This window comes from Solanum pennellii, chromosome 11, assembly GCF_001406875.1.
Source record: "Solanum pennellii chromosome 11, SPENNV200".
NCBI lineage: Eukaryota > Viridiplantae > Streptophyta > Magnoliopsida > Solanales > Solanaceae > Solanum > Solanum pennellii.
The window spans coordinates 20140285-20145854 of record NC_028647.1 but is presented as its reverse complement, the minus strand read 5'-3'; the positions used below and the strand labels follow the sequence as shown (position 1 = coordinate 20145854).

Below are 5570 nucleotides of genomic sequence, written 5' to 3'. Positions count from 1 at the left end.
GGGGGGGGGGGGGGGGAGGGTATGGGAAGACAAATTTTGATTTAAATTTGAGTATCACAAAAAAACCACAAACAAATTTCACCAAGTTGGAGATGACTAGGGATGTTTGCCATTGGATAGGGTTTCAATCCAATAGGTAAATTTAAGTTTGAGTATCACAAAAGAACCAAAAAAAAAATTCACTAAGTTGGAGATGACTAGGGATGTTTGCAATTGGATAGGGGTTTCAATCCAATAGGTAAAGATTCATTAATTCCAAATTAGCTCGCCTAAAGTTCTAGACTGCCTGCCCAGGGCAGAAACTAAATTGGTGATGGATTTGGACCTTCACCGAACAGCTGAACGGATCGACGACACATACTTGGATAATCTAAAATCACAAAACCCTAAGGATAAAGAGCCAAGGAAAATAGTGATGAAATTTAGCAAATGGCGCGTCGCCAACTCGGTCAGCGATGCTCGACTTACTTTGCCTAATGTTCCTAAAAGACAAAATTTGGGGAACTATGTATTGAATTTCAAAAAGCAGAAAAAGTATCAATTCTTTAAAAAGTCTTAGTCCAGTCTTATTCCAGTAATTTTTAAGTAATTTCTCCATTGTAGAACTTTCTTTTACTTATTTAAAGAAGTTTTTGAGTCTATTTTGAGTTGGGTTTTCGATATTGAGAATTATGGGTTGTTGTAAAGACTTGGATTGCTAAACCCAGATTATGAAGAATATAATTGGTATTGATTTCTTCCGTTTTATGATGCGTGGCTAAAAACCCCTTTCTTGGGGGTGTGATCATCTGACTATTTACCTTAATTAGCTTATGGGTATTGTGGTTTAATGATTTAAAAGCCATTTAAAAGTGTGTTTGATTGATAGTTGTGTATTAACTCGTAAATTTTTGTTGCAAATACGATTTTAGCTTAGTGTTTAGGGCTTGCTTGAGAGAGAGATTCTAGAACCAAGGTTATTGATTGATCATTGTAGTTATTGGGTTGTTGCGCATTTAGCTTAAGATAGTGAATCTTAACTCAATCCTTAGCTTAGTGTTTAGGGCTTGCTTGAGAGAGAGATTCTAGAACCAAGGTTATTGATTGATCATTGTAGTTATTGGGTTGTTGCGCATTTAGCTTAAGAGAGTGAATCTTAACTCAATCCTACCTATCTAGCTCGAGAGAGTAGATAAATTAAGATTTTGGATTGTTTATAGTCTTAAGCTTGTTGAGGTTCGAGAGAACTCTCTTGAATCATAATAGTTGTTTGAGAGAAAGCTCGTGCATCTATAGTCTAGCCTACCCACCGAGATTCAATAATTTATTAATAAAATTCAATTACATATATAATGAAAATAGATATAATCTCTCACATCCCTGAGATTCCTCCCTACTTGGTTACTCCTCTGTTTTCTTGATTTTGGTAGTTGTTCATTGACACTTTTAAACCCCCCCCCCCTTCTAACATTCGTTGAACAATCATTAATTAATTTTTTTGATTTTGATAATGTATTTTCTTATAACCGATTAGACCACAATCTTTAGTTCTTAACTGAATTGTATATTGTACCGCTGCCTGTGGGTTCGACACCAACTCATTGTAGGGTTTTATACTAGAATACAATCGCTTACTCCTAGTATTGGATGAGGTGTACATGTGCGTTCATCATAAATGGCGTCGCTGCTGGGAGTGGTGTTATATAATTCTCTTATTGAAGTTTGTTTCTTATCTTATTCTGCTGTAGTAGAACAAACTTAATTTTATGTGTTGTTTGTTGCCTTTGAGCATGTAACAAAATGAGTGTAAATTGAAGTAACGCCAGCCAACTGGGCCAAAATGACTACCTTTGTAACCTCAATGATATGAATGAAGTATTAGTGCATGTGGTTCATTTGGGTGGTGTAGGATCTATCCGGTTGCCTTAGGTTGAGGGAGAGGAAATGTGGTGTTCCATGTGACAAGAATGATGTTGCAACTCTTGCAAATAAAAGGGTTATTTGGATGCTTGACTAATGAGGATCCCCATGACCATAAATTTTGTGGACATTTGTGGTCCCTTCTCGTTCAAGAACATATCCCAAGAGTTAATCTGAATGTGATTGTTCCCCTTTTATTTGATGGGAGAGGCTACGAAGTGGTAAGCCGACCTACCTAGGGACTCGATTACTACTTGAGATTAATTGAGAGATTTGTTTTACACAAGGTTTTTTCCTCCTTCGAGGATGATGTCATTGAGAGATAATATCCAATGTTTGAAACACTTGAATGGTGAGCCAATCCATTAGGCTTTTCTATGGTTTCAGAATTTGCTACTTCCTATCCGACTCACGAACTCCCAATCAATGTCTTGCTACTAATATTTCTATTTGATTCTAGATTTGGTGAACAAAGGTGTGGTTGATCAACTTGTTCAAGGAGATATCATGCCCTAGTCTTTTGAGATTGCATCTACTTTGCTTGATTGAATGACATAAATAATCATGTTTGGTTTAAAAGACAGGATCAAGTGTCTCCTTTGGCCTTTCGAATGATGAAGGAAAAAATTAAAAAGGACCAAGAACGAGATCAGAGCATGGCTAAGATGATGACCAAATTAGAGCTTCTTGAATATAATGTAATGGGTAGTTTCACTAGATTTGTGAATGATGTTGGTGTTAGTAGGGTTAATCCCGATGAGGCATATTTTGAGGCTCTATATAATGAGGAAGTGATCTTCCTTGCAAAACAACGTGGTGGTTTCCATCTGAACTATCCTAGGCCAGGTGGGAATCAAGGTTGGATTAGAAAGCCGGATGATGGTTAGAGAAATCCTAATAGGAAACGGTGTGATTGTGGTACTAATCGGAAGGAGCGGGATGGGTACAAGGAGAGATATGTACCTCTCAATGAGCGTCAAAATACTAAAGAGAAAACTTTTGACCCCGAGAATTCCCGCACGGAAGATATGTTTTCACTCATTCTCAACAAAGTGGAAGGGATAGACAAATTTTTGAAGGAAATGAAGAAGACATATCAACTCTCAATCAGACTCTTACTTCTCACTCGGTATCTATTAAACAACTAGAGACACAAATGGGTCAAATATAGACTCATTTAAACCCAAGGCCAAAAGGGGGATTGCCGAATGACACCATGGCCAATCCAAAGAATCAATCTTGAATGGGTATCTTCGTTGTGTCATGGCGTTAAATAAGGCGCTTCATGGGAGGCAACCCAAGTTCTTATTCTTTTTATATTGATTTTGAATAACAGGTGTTGAATGTGCAGGTTGAAGATTTGAAATTGTGGGAAATGAGCATTAGGCAAGACAAAGGTCTAGTTGGCGACTCGCCGAACAGGTCGTCAAGCATGACGTTGTGTGAACCAACCATTTTAATGGAGGTTCTGTAAAACTCAATAGAATAAAGTACCACTTGGCGCATCGCCGAGTGGGCATGCATCGAATCGTGATACCGACTGGCGCACGAACAGAAGATTCAAAGGCCAAACCTTTTTAAATTAAAAAATCTCCCTCATTTCATACTTTTCATTTTGCAAACTTCCACAACCGCATATCTTATTACTTTCCCACTATTTTACTTGTTTTTTGTGAGGGATATACAACTCGAGAGGATTTTTGGTTTCATTATTAGCCTAGCTTTACAAATTTTTGGCATATAAGGTTGGTTTTTTGAACCGCGCTTTACATTTTGGCAATATAGAATTGCATGATCATTGTGTGGTTTTTCTTTATGCTTAATTGTGATTTGTTACATGTATGGTTGAGAATGCCTGGTTGTATTTAGTTTAAATTGATGTTAATGAGCCTTAAATCGTAAAATCTCGTGTTTAGTGTGATAAGTTTTACTGTCTGTGTTGATTTTTTGTTGGGTCTAGTGTGGGTGAAGTATGAGTAACTCTGAATTGTGTTAGTTGGTGAATTTTGCCCAATGATAGAGAGGGTAACATCATTCTTAAGTGCAAAGGACGTCTTCGGATCAATTTTTTTCCAAATTTGGGGAAATCTGAGTACCCCAAGGGATGGGTAGTATGGGTATGAGTCTAATTTAGTATAACAATAGTTTAATTTTGTATTCGTTGGCTGAGGGTTAGAGTTTGAAGGACGGGGTAAGAAATTAGCAGTTGGACAATTCGATAAGCTGGGTGATCTCGTCGATTGGTTCAACGGTTCATCCAAGTCCCACTAGATTCCCTTTTAGTTCTCTATTTTATTGGCTTGAGTTCTGCAACTTTAGGCGATATGCCTGAGCATTCCGGGTTCGCTCGGCGACTCGCTGAAAGTCCTTTTGATTGCTCTTCTACGCCCAAAATTCCTGAATTTATTCTGTAACTTTCGGTGAACTACGTCTAGTTCTCCGAATGGTGTCGATGCTCCGCTTGAGTAAAAAATATGGATGTGTCAATGAAGCTCCTATTGGCATCATGCAGAGATGCTGGCCAAATGGCTCAGTAAGTGGAATGTACGAGCAGGTAAAAGGAACTCTAAAGCATAAAAATAAGCTTGAACTTTGATAAAAAGAAAACATGTTAACCTCTATTCAAACTTACTCAACTCAAGGAATACTTAAAGATACTCAAACTTACTCAGCTCAGGAGTACTCAAGGTTAAGATACTCAACTCAAAAGACTCAGCTCATGATACTCAAGGATAAAGCAATGCACTATACATATGGAAATCTGTTAAAATATGGATAGCAACTCAATGTATTGAAAAATAAAATAATACTCAATGTGTATATAAAAATACAATGTAATTTTGCGGGAGTTTTTTTAACCGACAACCACCTCTATGAGCCTAAGTGATGACACATCGTCTTGCCCAGATTGACAAAACTTTCCTATATTTTACCGTCATATAGAACGCCTTAACTAAGTGGATTCACTAGTCCATGCTAAAAAGAAATTAATGATTCATCTAAATAGTATGATTCTTTACAACCTATATATTAAGGTTACATGGTTTATGGAGACTTGAGTTATCTGAACTCGCGTCCTCATATCGGTACTAAACTACTTGCAAAATGTTCTTAGCTCATTTGTTTTTAAAACAAAACTCATTCTTTGGAATGAGATAATTACTCAAAACTTAGCTTTATCTCTCTTGGTATCGATGTTCCCTTTCTTATCAAATGTGAAAACATTTTAAAACTCTTTGGGAAGACATAGTCCCCATATACTTCTTTGGAGAAAATGACGTCAATCTCAATCCTTTACTCAACTCAATGCTTAAGTCATAAAACAAAATTAAAACATTTGCAAAATACTTCTTAAAATATGATTCATGCTTGATTATGATCATGAACGACTCAATGCAATGTTTTCAATAACCATAGATAGAACTCAATACTTTGAACTCAATAACTTCAACGATACTATGCATTTCAAGAATGGTCAACTCGGAGGGTTCATGCAGAATTATGAGCAGGAATTACTCAACTCAAGGACTCAAAGACACTTCTCATCTCAAGGCTTTTCGGTTCATCCGGAATTGTGGTCAGGAACAATTCAACTCAAGGACTTCATGCGTAACATGTAATAGTCCCATGATTAGAAATATTAGCTAGAGTGATTTATAAACTTATTACTC

General features: G+C 36.9%; 1 long non-coding RNA gene across 1 annotated transcript in view; it reads left to right on the top strand.

Moving 5' to 3' along the window:
- Nucleotides 1-3713, top strand: part of LOC107002841 — a 10934-nt gene extending 7221 nt beyond the window's left edge. The window contains exon 2 of the long non-coding RNA XR_001454563.2: nucleotides 3251-3713. This is a non-coding gene — a long non-coding RNA (uncharacterized LOC107002841). The remainder of the gene's footprint in view (nucleotides 1-3250) is intronic.
- Nucleotides 3714-5570: the final 1857 nt, after the last annotated feature.